This window comes from Dendrobates tinctorius, unplaced genomic scaffold (assembly GCF_039654945.1).
Source record: "Dendrobates tinctorius isolate UK_male_01 unplaced genomic scaffold, ASM3965494v1 ptg000003l, whole genome shotgun sequence".
In the NCBI taxonomy this organism is placed as follows: Eukaryota; Metazoa; Chordata; class Amphibia; order Anura; family Dendrobatidae; genus Dendrobates; species Dendrobates tinctorius.
Genome location: NW_027361671.1, coordinates 29527327 through 29546654, shown reverse-complemented (window position 1 = coordinate 29546654; position 19328 = coordinate 29527327). Strand labels below are relative to the sequence as shown.

The 19328-nt window shown below is 46.6% G+C and overlaps 1 protein-coding gene across 1 annotated transcript in view; it reads left to right on the top strand.

Moving 5' to 3' along the window:
- The first annotated feature begins 3800 nt into the window (after positions 1 to 3800).
- The window catches only part of ERAP1 (endoplasmic reticulum aminopeptidase 1), a 95503-nt gene continuing 79975 nt past the window's right edge, over positions 3801 to 19328 (top strand). Inside the window, exon 1 of the mRNA XM_073543193.1 lies at positions 3801 to 3921. The gene's annotated coding sequence lies outside the window, so the exon portion shown is untranslated. The remainder of the gene's footprint in view (positions 3922 to 19328) is intronic.

Sequence of the window (19328 nt, the reverse complement as noted above, 5' to 3'; positions counted from 1 at the left end):
TAGGCAGCATTGGTCCCTAAAAGGCAGGTAAATGTCCCCAATAGCCAGCATACGTCTCCAATAGATAGCACAGGTCCCCAATAAGCAGCACAGGTCCCCAATAGGCAGGTAAATGTCCCCAATAGGCAGGTAAATGTCCCCAATAGGCAGCACAGGTCCCCATTAGGCAGCACAGGTCCCCATTAGGCAGGTAAATGTCCCCATTAGGCAGCACAGGTCCCCAATAGGCAGCACAGGTCCCCAATAGGCAGGCAAATGTCCCCAATAGGCAGCACAGGTCCCCATTAGGCAGCACAGGTCCCCATTAGGCAGGTAAATGTCCCCAATAAGCAGCACAGGTCCCCATTAGGCAGCAATAGTCCCCAATAGGCAGGTAAATGTCATAAATGTCCCCAATAGGCAGCACAGGTCCCCAATAGGCAGGTAAATGTCCCCATTAGGCAGGTAAATGTCCCCAATAGGCAGCACAGGTCCCAATAGGCAGGTAAATGTCCCCAATAGGCAGCACAGGTCCCCATTAGGCAGCACAGGTCCCCATTAGGCAGGTAAATGTCCCCAATAGGCAGCACAGGTCCCCAATAGGCAGGTAAATGTCCCCATTAGGCAGGTAAATGTCCCCAATAGGCAGCACAGGTCCCAATAGGCAGGTAAATGTCCCCAATAGGCAGCACAGGTCCCCATTAGGCAGCACAGGTCCCCATTAAGCTGCATAGGTCCCCATTAGGCAGTATAGGTCCCCAATAGGCAGGTAAATGTCCCCAATAGGCAGCACAGGTCCCCAACAGGCAGGTAGATGTCCCCAATAGGCAAGTAAATGTCCCCAATAGGCAGGTAAATGTCCCCAATCGGCAGCACAGCCCCCATTAGGCAGGTAAATGTCCCCAATAGGCAGCACAGGTCCCCAATAGGCAGGTAAATGTCTCCAATAGGCAGGTAAATGTCCCCAATAGGCAGCACAGGTCCCCATTAGGCAGCACAGGTCCCCATTAGGCAGGTAAATGTCCCCATTAGGCAGCACAGGTCCCCAATAGGGAGCATTGGTCCCCAATAGGCAGGTAAATGTCCCCATTAGGCAGCACAGGTCCCCATTAGGCAGGTAAATGTCCCCATTAGGCAGCACAGGTCCCCATTAGGCAGGTAAATGTCCCCATTAGGCAGGTAAATGTCCCCATTAGGTAGGTAAATGACCCCAATAGGACCCGACGTTAAAAAAAATAAAAAAGTACTCACCTATGTCCCCCGCTGCTCTGAAGAGGCGCCCGCTCATCTCAGTCTTCTTCCTGCACAGGCACACAGGCGGCGTGACGTCATCAGGCCGCGCAGGCGGCGTGATGATAATCACGCCGTCTGTGTGCACTGTGCTCTGCTGCATACGGAGGGCTGCGTAACGCCTTTCCTCGGCTCCTCGTCCCTCCCGCGATTACAGGGCCCGCCGGCATTGAACTGCAGTGCAGTTCATGAGTTCAATGTCGGCCTGGCGGGGGGCCGGATAAAAGTCCTTGGCGGGCCGCATGTGGCCCGCGGGCCGTAGTTTGAGGACCCCTGGTGTAATAGCTCTCCACAGGCAGAGCTGTAGTCCCAGGGCAGTTGTAAAGGATGTTGAGGTAGATGGTGTAGTGTTAGGCACAGAGATGTAGCAATGCTGAAGGGGTTGGCGCAGGAAGAAGGCAATGACACAGCTGAATGCAGTTCCAATGCTTTACTCACGTTTCTGGCATAGACAGATGCCCGCTTCTGTGCTGTGTCCTCCAGGTCAGCGGCTCAGCCAACTCCCAGGCAGATGGAATACACCCTTCCAGCACTCCCTTCCAAATGTGCCTTTTCTGAACGTCTCCTTACTAGCGATAATCTGAAGTAATTGCAGTTATGAATTACACTCAAGTTCCTCTTTCTTGCTGTTACTCAAAACTCCACTCGCATGACAGGCAGCTGTAGCCTACATCGGGGACTCCTTACAATCATGTCCCGGCTCACACTCGTTGCTACTGTGTCTTCGAGTCTTAGGTGGGAATAAAGTGGTCACATTTTCTATTCCTCCGGTTTCTGCTGTAGGATCATTAGTATCACACACAGCCTTGGATACCGGCGCCCGGGCTTTGGCGCATTAAACTTAGGAAAGGGCTCTGCTCTAGCTCCGGTCCCAGTTCTCTCCTCCTCACGTTCTGTACTTTTCTATCTTTCCTTCTGAAAGACTGATCCTTCTCTTTCTCTTTCCTTGCCAGCAGCTCCAGCTCACAGAAGGCTGCTGCATAAACGTCCTTTCACTCCATCCCTCTCTGGGGATTCTCCCCTAACTTCCTGTCAGCTTTCCCCTCTTAGTGCAATCTAAGCTCCACCCACCTCCCAGCACCCATCATGAACAAAAGCAGCTGCCATAAAGGGTGCTCTGCTGTTCTAAGGTGTCCGTGCTGGGTGTAGGTGCTGGAGTCTGGTCAGGTACATCTTACCTGAGAAGAGGGATACTACACCCTGTGGTGACAGTACCCTCAAGGGCGCCAGAGAAGTATATTTGGATTCCATCTCACTTCGCCGCTGAGATTTTGAGTCTAGTTTCTCCTGCAGCTTAGCAGGAATCAATAATATTGATGTCTTCAGGGGGGAACACGGCAGCTGGTCCATCTCCCTACACTTTCTGGTAAAATATTGGATAACATGTACTATCTAATGTTATATTGGAGAGCACACTGACTAACGTCTCGTCTATTCAAGTTTATGGGCGTGTGGAAAACATCGCAGTGTACTCGGATGACATCTGAGTGCAGTCTCCAATTTCAGCAGACTCACATTATGAACAAATGTTCTCTGTGTTCTCTTTGCAGCGTTCTCCCTCATCTGAGAGAATCGGATAACACTAAGATGACACTGATCAGCGTTTGATCAGAGTATCAGTAGCATAATCGACCTAAGGGAATCTACGCCCTTAGGCCGGAGTGACACTTGCGAGTACGGTGCGAGAAACTTGAGTGAGTCTCTTGTATCAATACCCGACACTGCAGCCAGCATTCGGGACTGGAGTGTGAGGTTGCATGGAAATACATGCAGCCGCACACTCTGATTGATGCGATAGAATCGAGCCAGTTTCTCGCATCTTACTTGCAAGTGTGACCCCGGCCTTAGGGTCCCGTTTCACTTAGCGACGCACCAGCGATCCCGACAATACGACCTGGTAAGGATCGCTGGTGCTTCGCTAAATGGTCGCTAGTAAGTTGCCAAACAGGCAGATCTCTTCAGCAACGCAGCAACCATTCAGCGATCCTCGGCGGTCGTTAGGACCTTGTCACACAGCAGCTTTTCTGAACGATTCCAGCCTGCGTCTGAGTTCTGCGTCGCCAGCGAGGTTGCTCGTCGGGTCAAACAGCGATGCGCGCTGGCCAGCGGGACACCGACGATGAAAAAATAGCCCAGGACATTTGACCACGATCAGCGATATCCAGCGGGGGGGGCCGGTCGCCACTGCGTGTCACATGTAGCGAGATCGCTGGCGAGGTCACTGTTACGTCACAAAATTGGTGACGCTTTAGCAATCTCGCTATGTGAGATGGGGGCTTTAGACTGACACTACATGCAGCCGGCCATATCTGTTTCCAGGATGGCTTTGAATATAATTGTGGCCCCCATGTTGGCTTTTGACAGCTGAGTACAATCGATAATTCATTGTGTAGTGGTCCACAAGATTATCTTGTTTTTCACACCGAGAGCATTATTTTTTCAGCTGGCTAACACGAACCCCTTTTTTTCTTTTCTAGGCAGCAGGCTCGCCATGGAGTCCAGCCCCCAGTTCCTGTAGATTCAGCAGCAGGAGAATGAAAGTGAAAGTGCTGGGAGCTGGTGAGTGACTTGTGGAAACGCTGGGCCGTGGAGGAGCCATTCCTGTCCCCTTCATATATGGCTGAAGATTACACCTGCTATCTCCTACAGTCGGTGAGCTCTTGGCACGCTGCTGCCTACCTATGGCTGGCATGTGGCTGTGACTGTGTACCTATGGCTCCACAGCTGTTCCCTCGTTTCTTCTGTGTCTTGATTGCTTTTGCTTTTGTTTCTTCATTGTTGGATTTGTGCAGCTGTATTTGTATATAAGGCCGGGATCGCACTTTTGAGAAACACGGACGAGTCTCGCATGTTAATACCCGGCACTGCTGCTGGCACTTGGGAGCGGAGCGTGCGGCTCCACGTATTGCTATGCAGTCGCACGCTCCGATAATAGGCCATAAAGAAGGCAGCTGCATTACCTGCGTGCATCAGTCTTGATATTCCGGACTTATTGTACCCACAATTCTGTTTACACTGAATCCCGACAACTTGTTGTAAATGACGTGCTCCACAGTGCTGCATCTGACTTATCCAGCTCTGCTACGTCTAGGTTAGGGGTTTGTATGCGACCCTTTATTACATTGTGTGCGATTTTTCTTCTCTTCATCTTCTGGGAATCGCAGATAGGTCATAGGAGTGATAGGATCCTGAAAATGTCCATGTGACTCTGCATGTATTAATTGATATTTGATATGTAATACTAACTGGAAGCAAAATGGCTGCCTCAGCCTGTCACTGTAAGGTTACGGCCACCCTTCATCTCACAGTTACCAGACTGTTGTCGCTGCTTCAGATCACAGTTGCATTGTGGCTCCTGGAAATCCCCAGGTCTGTCAGCTGTCACTTTATGGCCTGTTGTGCTCTGCAGGCCTGCGCCTGTTACATCAATCCAGATCCATTACTTGTCTGTAGATGGATACACTAACATCTGTGTCAAACTCATTTTCGCCAAGGGCCACCTCAGCATTATGGTCGTCTTCAACTGTTCCTTATCATCCATTGATCATGTTCTGAAAATAACAAAATGCAAGCACAACCAATCACATGTATGGTAACGTGATTCAACAAGATTTTTCGGTTGAAATACATTTTTATAGTAGTTTTAATTTTCAAAAACTTACGGTACCTGTTTTTCTCCTTGAAGCACAAACATTTATTCATTTTTTATTTTTCATTGAATTTCCTTTGTATTGCACCTTGTTGGACATTTTGTGATTTGTAAACATTTCTCAATTCCACTTCTTAGAAAACTGCCTAAGGCTATGTGCCCACGTTAGCGTTTTTAAACGCTCAGGAAACTGATCCCCTTCCCAGAAAACGCGCGTCTTGTTTCCGAGCATTTTGTGCACAAAAGACGCACGTTTTTGATGCGTTTTTTGACGCGCGTTTTCTGGGAACATTGGGAAAGGCTAAAAACGCTCAACAATGCGGAAATTAATGAGCATGCTGCGTTTTTAGCCGCTAAGCGATTCCTGAGCGTTTAAAAACGCATGCATTGGCACAAAAAGCCAAAAACACATGCAAATTAATTTGAAGCTTCTTTTAAGCATTTCTGCAGCGATTTAGCTGGCACAAACGCTGCGGAAACGCTTAAAAAAACGCATCGTGGGCACACAGCCTAAGGCCCCTTTCACACGTCCGTTTATTTCCGGTGAGATATCCGTGTTCGTGTGTGTACTATGTGTGGCACCCATGTGCGGCATCAATACCACACGGACAGGCGCCGGGGAAGAAGCACTACAGTAAGCGCTGTTCCTCGGCGGCAGGTGCTGAAGATGGCTGTTATCATTCTCCCCTGCTCTACTGGCAGAACAGGGGAGAATGATGACAGCCGACTTCAGCAAATGTGCCGATGCGTGTCACACGGAGGACATCAATGTGTATTGTCCGTGAGCACGTGTGCGGGACGTTTTGCGGGACGTTTTGCCGTCCGTGCTGACGGAAAAAAATGGACATGTCAGCGTGTTTTGCCCAGTTCCCTGAAAAATGCCCACAGGAAAAATGCCCACAGGAAAATTGCCCACACGGAAAATTGCTCACACAGAAAATTGCCCACATGGAAAATTGCCAATTGCAGCATCACAAAGTTTAAGATCTATGATTTTTGAGGTGCAAGGTGAGAATGTTCACATGATATGTGATTAACTTGTGATTTACAGTTGATCTGGTGCAAAAATGAAGATCTGTGTTTGTAGCAGTCTGTCATTACCAGCAATAGATAGATCTAGTCTGCTCTCATCTCTCACTGATTCTGCCTTACTCCTCCCACCAGCCCAAAACAGCAGCACATGCAGAACCAGCAGCAATATGATCCAGAGGAGCTATCACTGCTATCACTACTCACAAAAGTATCACTGTATTATCTGTGGAGTTACATGGGACTGCAGGTCACATCTAATACATTATCATCTCAGTGGGAGCCCACCAAAAGCAGGGAGCTGCTGGCAGAGATAATTGGTCCTGGAAGCCCAGAAGGCACAAAGAAAGGTGAAATTCTGCCACTTGTACCACCTTGTGTACTTGCTGAGAATGTATGTTTTTGCAGTAGTGTAAGGGTACCGTTACACCTAGCGATGCACCAGCGATCCCGACTAGCGATATGACGCAGTCAGGATCGCTGGTACATCGCTAGGTGGTCGCTAATGAGCTGCCACACAGGCAGATCTCACCAGCGACATCGCTGGGGACGGGGATCGCTACTTACCTGTCAGACGCAGCGATCCTGCGTCCTCCCGCCCGGCTCCACGCGTCGCTCGTCGTCACAGTAGGAAGCGCCGCAGGAAGTGGCCGACAAGGAATGGTCCAGGAGCTTCTCGCGCGATCAGCGATAACCAGCGGGGGAGCCGGTCGGAGGTAAGTATCATATGCAGCAATATCGCTAGCAATATCGCTGCAACATCACAAAATCGGTGACTTTACAGCGATATTGCTAGCGATATCGCAGTGTGTAACGGGGGCTTAACTGGAGTCCGATGGGCCCCAGTGCCAAATTTGGACCTGCCCCCCCCCCCACACACACACGTTGGTCAGATGTATGGGCCACTGTAGTGTTCTAAATTCTATAAAGACTTATCAATTGCCCCTTTCATTATGTAGTAAAATGTCCCTCATCCTGGTATATATGGTCCTCATCCTGGTGAATATGTCAGCATCCTGGTATACAGTATATGTCCCAATGATGGTATATATGGTCCCCATCCTGGTATGTATGGTCCAAATGGTCTCCGTCCTGGTATATATGCCTACTTCCTGGTATATATGTCCCCATCCTGGTTTACATGGTCCCCAATCCTAATGTATGTGTCTCCATTCTGCCCCTAATGCATAATTAAAAGCAAAAACATTCTACTCACCTTTCCTCTGCTCCCACGTCGTCCAGTGTCTCTTGTATCCACCGCACAGCCCGGCAGCTGACATCGGAGTGTGCGCCATTGTCATGCGCTGCTCCCTGTGGCTGTACCGCCGACGTCAGCTCACAGCCACTGCATGTGTTGCAGCGCAGCATGTATCACAGTGCAGGGACCCGACGGGTCTCTGCAACACCATGCATGTCACCTGGATCTGCGTCTTCAGTGAGGACGGAGATCCAGCAGAAGCAGGCATCTGTACCCCCATGCCTGCTCGTGGCCTTCAAAACAGTCGTTGCACCTCTGTGTTTTTTTTCTGTTGGTGAACCAATAGTCTTACCAATGTGTGTTCCCCTCACCCTGTGTTGTCTGGTGTTCTACCCGTGGAGATCGAGTACGGGCGTTCAGTGGGATGAGCCCTGGTTTTTGCGGGCTCTCGAAAGACAGCCAGGTCAGCAGACAAGCAGGGCTGTGGAGTCGGAGTCGTGGAGTCGGAGTCGGAGTCGGAGCTCATTTTGGTGGAGTCGGAGTCGGAGTTGGAGTCGGTATAAAATGGACCGACTCCGACTCCTAAAATATATAATAAATTGGGCACAGTAGTTCAATGCAGGATGTGCTGAATATTTTTTCATAGGAGTTTGGGAAAGTTATGAAATGTCCTATAAATGGCTGTTCTATTCCTGATCTAAGGCTACATTCACACACAGCGTTTTTCCTGTGTTTTTTGAGGATACGTTTTTCAGCTGCAAAAGTTGATCATCTTTTTAAAAAACTGCATCAACTGAAAGGTTTTTGAGCTCATAGATAATGTTTTCAATAGCAAAAACAGATTAGAAATCTGCTCTATCTATCCATTTATCCATATCTGTCTATCCATATCGTATCTGTACCAAAAATAATGAAAACCGGGTAGTACACCAATATATATTCTGTTCTATCTAAATATCTTGATTATTGGATCATAAAAATGATTAAATGTCTGAGGTTCACATTGTACTACAATAAATTTTTCACTTAAATATAAGCAATATGTGTGGGAGTCGGAGTCGGAGTCGTGGAGTCGGAGTTGGAGTTGGAGTCGGAGTCGGTGTAAGGGAAATTGAGGAGTTGGAGTCGGAGTCGCAGGTTTGGCTTACCGACTCCACAGCCCTGCAGACAAGAGCACCCATTGACCCATGTGTCTCCATAGTGATGTCACTGACCAACACAGGAGCCGGACGTGCCAGAGCAGCGCCGCTCTCCCATTGATTTCAGTGGCAGTGAATCTGGCGCCTGCACTTCCTTCCCTGTCCACTTATGACTATCAAGAGTAAGGGTGTGTGCACACGTAAGCGTTTTTTTGCTGTTTTTACCGGCAAAAACGCTTTAAAAAACGCTTACAAGAAGCATCCCATTCATATGAATGAATTCCGCACTTTTTGTGCATATTGATGCGTTTATTTTCTGCGAAAAAAACGCATCGCGGTAAAAAACGCAGCATGCTCATTAATTTCGCTGAAAAATCCGCATTTCTAACTATATTCTATGAGACTGGGGATGCTCCAGAAAAAATCGCGGCAAAAACGCGCAAAAAATCGCGGCAAAAGCGCACGTTTTCTGGGAAGGAGTCCGTTTTTTTTGCCAGGAATTTTCTGCATACGTGGGTACATAGCCTAAGAGTGAACAGATGCTACATAGTTATGTATCACACACATATGCTGCAGGTGAAGGCAGGCATAGGATGAAAGAAAATGCCGAATGGATATGATTAAGGGTCCCTAGGCCCACACACACCACACTGAGCGTGGAATTATTCTTAGCACAGTGGACTGACAGCTCGTAAGAACAGAATCTGTCCTCTGGGACTAGGTATGAGTGAACCGAACCTGTAGAACCCGGAGAAGTAAGCTGGGCCCAGAGACCTGTGGTGAAATCCATTCTGCATTTTCTTTGCTGCCTGTGTTGTGCTGTATTGTATTTCAATGGAGGCCATGGAAGTCAACTGGGTTCCCTTGTGGACATTATTTCACATGTTCCTTCCAGCACTTCCCCACCCCCATTGTTTCAAATTGGCAATTCTGTCATTCCTTTTGTTACAACCCCAGTGAACAATGGCTTTCCTGCTGTGCCAGCCAATTGTGTTTTGGTTAGTTAAAGCATGTTCTTTAGTAGCTCTATCCCTATATTTTTTAATTTCTTTTCAATAAAAGTGTATTTTGAGTTCATCTAAAGTATTCTAGCCAGAGGAACAACAAAGTTCTGATTTACTTGTGGTTTGAATATCTTGCATTTCATACTATCAGCGCAGTGGTGACTTGGAAATGCCGACTGCATCGCTCTTCAAAGTGCAATTCAATTCTCAAAACAAAAGATGACAATGTAGTTCAAGAACCAACAGAACATTGTTATGACTCCTGCCCTCAAAAAGCAGAAGCAAATGTGCTGCAGAGCATCTCTCCTAGAATTCTGTTATTCTCCTGCCCTGCAGAGCATCTCACCTATACCTGTATACTATCCCCCTGTCCTGCAGAGCATCTCACCTATAATTCTAGATTATTCTTCTGCCCTGCAGAGCATCTCACCTATACCTGTATACTATCCCCCTGTCCTGCAGAGCATCTCACCTATAATTCTAGATTATTCTTCTGCCCTGCAGAGCATCTCACCTATACCTGTATACTATCCCCCTGTCCTGCAGAGCATCTCACCTATAATTCTAGATTATTCTTCTGCCCTGCAGAGCATCTCACCTATACCTGTATACTATCCCCCTGTCCTGCAGAGCATCTCACCTATAATTCTAGATTATTCTTCTGCCCTGCAGAGCATCTCACCTATACCTGTATACTATCCCCCGTCCTGCAGAGCATTTAACCTATAATTCTGTACTATTCTCTGTCCTGCAGAGCATCTCACCTATAATTCTAGATTATTCTTCTGCCCTGCAGATTATCTCACATATACCTGTATACTATCCCCCTGTCCTGCAGAGCATTTAACCTATAGATCTATGCTACTCTCTGTCCTGTAGAGCATCTCACCTATAACTCACTACTGTTTTCCTGTGGGTATTCATGTCCTCACCTTGCACCTCAAATATCATAGATCTGAAACGTTGTGATGATGCAATTGGCAATTTTCTGTGTGGGCAATTTTTTATGTGGGCAATTTTCCATGTGGGCATTTTTCCTGTGGGCAATTTTCCTATGGGCATTTTTCTGGTCACCGTTTTGCCCATAGACACACGGTCCATGGAAACACACTGATGTGCACAGACCCATTCATTTGAATGGGTGCACGTGAGTACGTGTCTCTGGTACATGTGAAAGCTGTCACCATACGTACCGGAGACACGAACATGTGAAAGAGGCCTTAGTTGATGTGATGTGGAAATACTTCAATCTGCATGGTGGCTCAGTGGTTAGCACTGCAGCCTTGCAGCGTTGGTTTCCTGGGTTCAAATCCCACCAAGGACAACATCTCCAAGGAGTTTGTATGTTCTCCCCGTGTTTGCGTGGGTTTCCTCCCACACTCCAAAGACATACAGATAGGGAATTTAGATTGTGAGCCCCATCGGGGACAGTGTCACAATATGGCTGTGGAGTTAATGGCGTGATGTAAAATAAATAATGGTGGGATACTGAAGGAGGCTATAGAGCTTGGTGCTTGGGTCTGCACTATGATGGTGTTTTTCTGGATTGCATAGAATATTATGCACATATACCCTATAGTAAGTAATAGTACATATAAATAACAGTTAACACTATTTTGGTCAAAAAAGTGTAAAAGCCATGCCACCACAACAAGGTGCACCCAATCAGGATGGTCCTATCCCGTCTTTAATGTTAAAACCTCACCTTGCATCAGCCGACCTCAATGTGAATAAAGGCAGAGCAGGACAGGGGCCGAACGTTCATCCACCTGTCCATAGGAAGCTATATAGATAAAATGCCTAGCTCAGAAAGGGAGGCCGTACCCCTGAAACTACAGCAAAACCAAAGAAATGAGCTGGGGCACAAGCTGGTATACATTCAGTGTGTAAGAGCAACTAGTTGACATTGTTTTACCAGAGATAGTCGGTAACAGGCCCAGATGTCCTATAGCATTGGGTTAGATAACAGCCGTCTCCTTAGCACTGAGCTTCCTATCTTAGAGGGTGGCTAGGGTGCCTGATAGGGCTCTCAGTGCTGTGGCACTGCCTGTGAGTTGCTTAGCAGAGGGGATGACGCCAGCTTCTAAGCTCTGGTGCGCACCTGCTAAATTCAGCAACTTACAGGTTGTCAATACAAAGGGATCGGCTCTTCATTTTCCTCATAGAACTTACAGGGACAACAGGAGAGCCAGTTCTTCAGTGTCCAAACCTTACAGGCCACATAAAATGCCGCATGTAAAAATATAACAAGTATAGATGCAGACCATTGACTAAATGTAAAAACCTAATCTTTAATAAATGTTGCAAAAAAATGTAACTCCTTGCCAACATATGATGTACTGGTATGTCATATTCCAGCTCCCTAACTTTGATGCGGGCTCAGACGTGCAATTTATGTAGAGGAGATGCTCCATCTCTGCTGCGTAAGTTACTCATACACTTTCATTAGATGCGGTAAAACCACATTATCTTCCTAGTCACATGCGTATTAAGTACACATGTGTACTAATTTAAATAATGGTGACGTACATGACACAGTAAGTGGAGGAAAGCACAGAGGCAGGAGCCAGCAGGGGAGGGGGAGCAGTGGGTCACAGGTAGGAGCCAGCGGGGGAGGGGGACGGCGGAGCAACGGGTCACAGGAGGCAGGAGTCGGCGGCTGTGGCTAAAGCCTGTGGTGCTGTTAAAGATAAATGAATATTCATTTCTCTTATAGCGTGCACAGCCGCAGCCGCCGGCTTCCAGCACATATCCTGCATACCTTCCTGCCCTCGCTGCATCTCCTTCGTTCTGGCGCCAGCAGCACTTCCTGCAGAGCGATCACGTGGCCCCACTCATTAAAGTAATGAATATTCATGCCTATCCACTCCCAAAGGCGTGGAATGAATATTCAAACCCTTAATTTGTGGGGCCATGTGATCTTTCTGCAGGAAGTGCTGCTGGCGCCGGAACGAACGAGATGCTGCGAGGGCACGCAGGAAGGTAAGTAGGATGTGTTTTTGTTTATGGGAGCCATGCATACAAGGATAGGGGATAAGGAGCCATGCATACAAGGAAAGTGACGGAGAAGACATGCATACAAGGAGAGGGACCGGGGAGCCATGCATACCAGGATAGGGATGAAGGGACAATGCATAGTAGGATAGGGATGAGGAATCAAACACCTATGTAGAGGAAAAAGTGTAATGTATAATGTATAAAAAATACATTTTATTGAAACATACACTTAAAAATATTAAAAGGAAGTGTTTTGGAGATGTATACAGACCATACAGAAAAAAACAAGTAAAACACTGGGCTCAAAAAATGGATGGCTAATATCAAAAGAGTAATTATATTGCATCCATAATTATAAGCAATCTGCAACTACCTGCATAATGAATTTTAGTTACAAGGTACACTTATAAAGCAGTAGTCAGCAATAATCCTCTATAGAGAAAAGTGCAGAGTGCAAAATAAGTAAATATACCTGGATACTACTGGGGTTACTCCCTGGCTGCCCCGAATGAGGCTTGCAGAGGGTTAATACTATGAATGCAATGGGTAAATAATATAGGTCAAAACATAAATCAAATAGGTAAACACCTCATGAGGGAAGCCAGAGACAAGAGAAAATGCATACCATGGCTCAAGGTGCAGAGTAGAAAAATCAGTAACAATCATAACTATATAATGAGGAGCCAGAGAGATGATTAGTTACTCAGAGTGTCAGAAGTCCCAGTGTACCCCTTAGGGATGAGGGGACTATGCATACCAGGATAGGGATGAGGGAACTATGCATACCCAGCTTATACTCGAGTCAATAATTTTACCCAGTTTTTCGTGGCAAAATTAGGTGCCTCGGCTTATATTCGTATCAGCTTATACTCGAGTATATACGGTAAGTTGTGAATTCTGCATTTCTGCAATAGAATCTGCCTGATTTGGTGCCAAAATGACATACAGTACTTTTAAAGAAATTTTTAATAAATGTGTTGGGGCTATGATTTTATTGCAATGTATTATATCAGCGATCAGACTAATAAAAGTTAAAGTCCCATAGAGTTTGTATGTTCTCCCCATGTTTGCGTGGGTTTCCTTCGGGTTCTCCAGTTTCCTCCCACATTCCAAAGACATACAGATTGAGATTCTAGATTATGAACCCCAATGGGGACAGTACCAATAATGTTTGTAAAGCGCTGTGGAATGGCGCTATATACATTAGTAAAATAAATAAATAGAGAGTAAAAAATATAACAAGTAAAATAAATGGTACAAATATTTAAAAAAAATCATATGTAAGCTTGCACTCGCTTGGCAACGGGATTAAGGCACATAGGAACGGTTTCTCACTTAAACAGACCATCCAGTTTATTTTAACACAGCATAAACCGGAAAGAGTACAGTCCGTTTGGTTACATCCATGAACATAGTAAGGCACCAGTCTGTTCATGTAGCAGATACACCTCTTTACCTTTCTTACAACCCCCTCGTCTGAGGTTACCTTCCAGGAGCTCCACTCCACACGCTGACTTCTTGTCAGTCCCGGATTCCAGGGAAGCTGCCTTACTGGGATCACTGTCCCAGGCGATGACTTGCTCAAGAGGTCAAACCCGACAGTTCCAGACCCTCAGAAGGTCGGTAGCTTCCCCAATGCAATTACCTGTCACAGGCTCTGCAGGTACATGGCCTCACCATGTGCTATTCAGGAAAGCCTGTCCTCTTGCAGGAACTTCCAACACAGAGACCATGTTACCAAACCACAGTCTCACTATAACGCATGAGACACACCCCTTGATGGGAGTTAGGTGGTTGGCCAGACCCGCCCAGCTCTCCGGCTAACCATGTAAGCCCATCCCTTTGTAAGCTAAACAAAGCTCATGGAACTACAGGTCCCAGAGCAACATTTAGGGCTTACAGCGCAGAGGACCTTCTACTCTGCAACACATACCGGTCATTCACAACAACGCCGGTCACTGTCTCACACATAACAGAAAATATTTAACCAATTGTCATGATTCATCCTGGATCATGACTGATATAATGCAAAGTAACCTTTTTTTTTCCTTGAGCTGTGTGCTCGGAGTTAGGTTTGCCCCCGGTGGCCAGTATGGTCATCGCACTGGTGCTTTTAGAATTAGTTTTGCCCCCAGTTGTGGTTAGTGTAATTGCACGGGAATCACTAACCGGTGTGTTTACTCAATAAAGGTGTGTCAGTTGTTCTGACTCACGTTGGTGATATTGTTTGGCTTTTCCAACCATGCTGGGTGAAGGAAGGAGCTGAGGAGAGCCCAGGACAGCTCACTCAGAGTCCTGAAGTGTCAGCTATGGTGTCAGCGAGGAGTTCGTGTAAAGCAGGGTGGAGTGGCAGCTATGGTGTCAGTGAAGAATTCTTGCAAAGCTTGGTGGAGTGGCAGCTATGGTGTAGAGCTGCACTCAGTTGCTGAACTCTTTTGCTGGAAGCTGCACTCAGGTGCTGGACTCCGTTGCTGGACAGCTGCACTCAGTTGCTGGACTCTTTTGCTGGAAGCTGCACTCAGGTGCTGGACTCTATGGTGTCAGCGAGGAGTTTGTGTAAAGCATGGTGGAGTGACAGCTATGGTGTCAGTGAAGAATTCTTGCAAAGCTTGGTGGAGTGGCAGCTATGGTGTAGAGCTGCACTCAGTTGCTGGACTCTTTTGCTGGAAGATGCACTCAGGTGCTGTACTCCGTTGCTGGACAGCTGCACTCAGGTGCTGGGCTCCGTTGCTGGACAGCTGCACTCAGGTGCTGGACTCCATTGCTGGACAGCTGCACCCAGGTGTTGGACATGGTGGGAGGAAAATACACTCAGGTGTTGGACTATGTTGCCTGGGGCAAGTGCATCAGAGCAAAGCTAAGTGTTTCCCTGTTTGTCACTTTTCCTCATGTTGGTGTTAGTACAGCGGTGGGGCCAGTGCCTGCACCACCCAGCTCCCTAGTAAGGAATAGATGTAGGGTGTGCTAGGGTGACAGGTATCCTGATCGGCGACAGGTGAGGAGCCTGTATAGGGAACGTTAGTGTCAGGAACACCGCACTGCACTTGCTCACTGAGCCAGGGCGCGTGTCCTGAGTACAAAGACTGTGCACAAAGATACCTGCGGAGCGAGCAGCAGTGGTGACAATGCATGCTTCAGGACCTGAATCACGTGACTGCTGGGGGCGTGGCCTAAGCTCCACAGAGCTAGGAGCTGCAGGGAAACTCCTAGAAGGGTAACTACAGGACAATGTTACCAAGGAGCATAGACAGAGACAGACACCAGATCAAGCCGGGTCAAAGCACGAGATAGCAGGACAGTACCAAAGGGATTAGACAGAAAGAATAGTCAGGACGTAGCAATAGATCAGAAAACCAGAACAGGTATTAGACGGTACAATAGGGGTAAACTGTAACGGAGTAACGATAGCCAAGCCAGGAGGTCAGAACCAGAAAAGACAATGGTACCAAAAACGAGAGACGGAGTACAGAGTGAAGGAACAAGCCGGGTCATACACAGGAAGCAAACAAACAATGCAGAGTACACACACACCAGGGGTCAGACACACCAGAATGGCAGTATAACTGACAGAGAATGCCAGTATGGAGTGAGCATAAATACCCCTCCCAGATCCAAAGAGAGGCCGGCAATTTTAACCCTGTCAGAACAGGACATTAACCATGTCCTAACCATGACAGTTAGGAGTGTTAGGGACACTGACTCAGGGGAGTGCAGGAGGTCTCCACATCCCCCGTACCCTATCGCAGGGCCCACCGTTGTAAATGTTTCCCTATCCCCTGTGTCTTGTTGTGTTAGTTACCGGCCTGCGGACCGCGTCACACTGGACAATTACACGTGCCGTGTCCTGTTGTATTAGTTACCGGCCTGCTGGCCGTGTCACACAGGACGGGGCACGTGACACCAATAAATAGATATACAGTCATGGCCAAAAGTATTGACACCCCTGCAATTCTGTCAGATAATATTCAGTTTCTTCCTGAAAATGATTGCAAACACAAATTCTTTGGTATTATTATCTTCATTTAATTTGTCTTAAATGAAAAAACACAAAAGAGAATGAAGCAAAAAGCAAAACATTGATCATTTCACACAAAACTCCAAAAATGGGCCGGACAAAAGTATTGGCACCCTCAGCCTAATACTTGGTTGCACAACCTTTAGCCAAAATAACCACTTCCGGTAACCATCAATGAGTTTCTTACAATGCTCTGCTGGAATTTTAGACCATTCTTCTTTGGCAAACTACTCCAGGTCCCTGATATTTGAAGGGTGCCTTCTCCAAACTGCCATTTTTAGATCTCTCCACAGGTGTTCTATGGGATTCAGGTCTGGACTCATCGCTGGCCACCTTAGAAGTCTCCAGTGCTTTCTCTCAAACCATTTTCTAGTGCTTTTTGAAGTGTGTTTTGGGTCATTGTGCTGCTGGAAGACCCATGACCTCTGAGGGAGACCCAGCTTTCTCACACTGGGCCCTAAATTATGCTGCAAAATTTGTTGGTAGTCTTCTGACTTCATAATGCCATGCACACGGTCAAGCAGTCCAGTGCCAGAGGCAGCAAAGCAACCCCAAAACATCAGGGAACCTCCGCCATGTTTGACTGTAGGGACCGTGTACTTTTCTTTGAATGCCTCTTTTTTCTCCTGTAAACTCTATGTTGATGCTTTTGCCCTAAAAGCTCTACTTTTGTCTCATCTGACCAAAGAACATTCTTCCAAAATGTTTTAGGCTTTTTCAGGTAAGTTTTGGCAAACTCCAGCCTGGCTTTTTTATGTCTCAGGGTAAGAAGTGGAGTCTTCCTGGGTCTCCTACCATACAGTCCCTTTTCATTCAGATGCCGACGGATAGTACGGGTTGACACCGTTGTACCCTCGGACTGCAGGGCAGCTTGAACTTGTTTGGATGTTAGTGGAGGTACTTTATCCAACATCCGCACAATCTTGCGTTGAAATCTCTTGTCAATTTTTCTTTTCCGGCCACATCTAGGGTGGTTAGCCACAGTGCCATGGGCTTTAAACTTCTTGATGACGCTGCGCACGGTAGACACAGGAACATTCAGGTCTTTGGAGATGGACTTGTAGCCTTGAGATTGCTCATGCTTCCTCACAATTTGGTTTCTCAAGTCCTCAGACAGTTCTTTGGTCTTCTTTCTTTTCTCCATGCTCAATGTGGTACACACAAGGACACAGGACAGAGGTTGAGTCAACTTTAATCCATGTCAACTGGCTGCAAGTGTGATTTAGTTATTGCCAACACCTGTTAGGTGCCACAGGTAAGTTACAGGTGCTGTTAATTACACAAATTAGAGAAGCATCACATGATTTTTCGCACAGTGCCAATACTTTTGTCCACCCTCTTTTTTATGTTTGGTGTGGAATTATATCCAATTTGGCTTTAGGACAATTCTTTTTGTGTTTTTTCATTTAAGACAAATTAAATGAAGATAATAATACCAAAGAATTTGTGTTTGCAATCATTTTCAGGAAGAAACTGAGTATTATCTGACAGAATTGCAGGGGTGTCAATACTTTTGGCCATGACTGTATTTATATAAAAAAGTACACATTTAGGGGAAAATATGTGTAGGTGGGTTAAGAGCTGGCTCGGGGATAAGAAACAAAGGGTGGTTATTAATGGAGCACACTCGGACTGGGTCACGGTTAGCAGTGGGGTACCACAGGGGTCAGTTTTGGGCCCACTTCTTTTTAACATATTTATTAATGACCTTGTAGGGGGCATAGAGAGTAGAATTTCAATATTTTCAGATGACTCTTAACTCTGCAGGGTAATCAATACAGAGGAGGACAATTTTATATTACAGGAGGATTTATGTAAACTAGAAGCTTGGGCTGATAAATGGCAAATGAGCTTTAATGGGGATAAATGTAAGGTCATGCACTTGGGCAGAACGAATAAGATGTATAATTATGTGCTTAATTGTAAAACACTAGGCAAAACTGTCACTGAAAAGGACCTGGGTGTATGGGTGGACGACACACTCACATTTAGTGGTCAGTGTCAGGCAGCTGCTGCAAAGGCAAATAAAATAATGGGATGCATTAAAAGAGGCATAGATGCTCATGAATAGAACATAATTTTACCTCTATATAAGTCACTAGTGCGACCACACTTAGAATACTGTGTACAGATCTGGTCTCCGGTGTATAAGAAAGACATAGCTGAACTGGAGCTGGTGCAGAGAAGAGCGACCAAGGTTATTAGGGAACTGGGGGGTCTGCAATGCCAAGACAGGTTATTACACTTGGGGTTATTTAGTTTGGAGAATCGAAGGCTTAGGGGTGATCTTATTACAATGTATAAATATATGCGGGGACAGTACAAAGACCTTTCTAATGATCTTTTTACTTAGACCTGTGATGGGGACAAGGGGGCATCCTCTACGTCTGGAGGAAAGAAGAAGGTTTAAGCATAATCACAGACGCGGATTCTTTACTGTAAGGCTAAGTGCACACGTACCGGAACTCTTGCGGAAATTACCACGAGAATTCCGGAATTCCATTCCGCGGGAAAATCGCATTTTAAATTCCTGCGATTTTCCCGCGGAAAAACTAGCATTTTGCAAGCGTAATTAGCTTGCAAAATGCTAGCGTTCTTCAAGCGATCTGTAGCATCGCTTGGAGAACTGATTGACAGGTTGGTCACACTCGTCAAACATAGTGTTTGACAAGTGTGACCAACGTTTTACTACTGAGGCTGCCTATGCGGCATCAATAGTAAAAGATAGAATGTTAAAAAAAATAAAAAATAGTGTTATTCTTACCCTCCGACGTCCCGCGCATCCGTTCCCAGTAATCCTTTGCGAAAATGCCCGCGATGACGTCAGTTCTCGCGGGATCGCGACGTCTCGCGGTAATTCGCGACGACGTCGCGCGAATGACCGCGAGACTTCGCGATCCCGCGAGAACGGACGCCATCGCGGGCATTTTCGCAAAGGACTACTGGGAACGAGAGTGTGAAGAGAAGCAGGAATGCTGCGCGGGATGCCGGAAGGTAAGAATAACAATATTTTTTATTTTTAAATTCT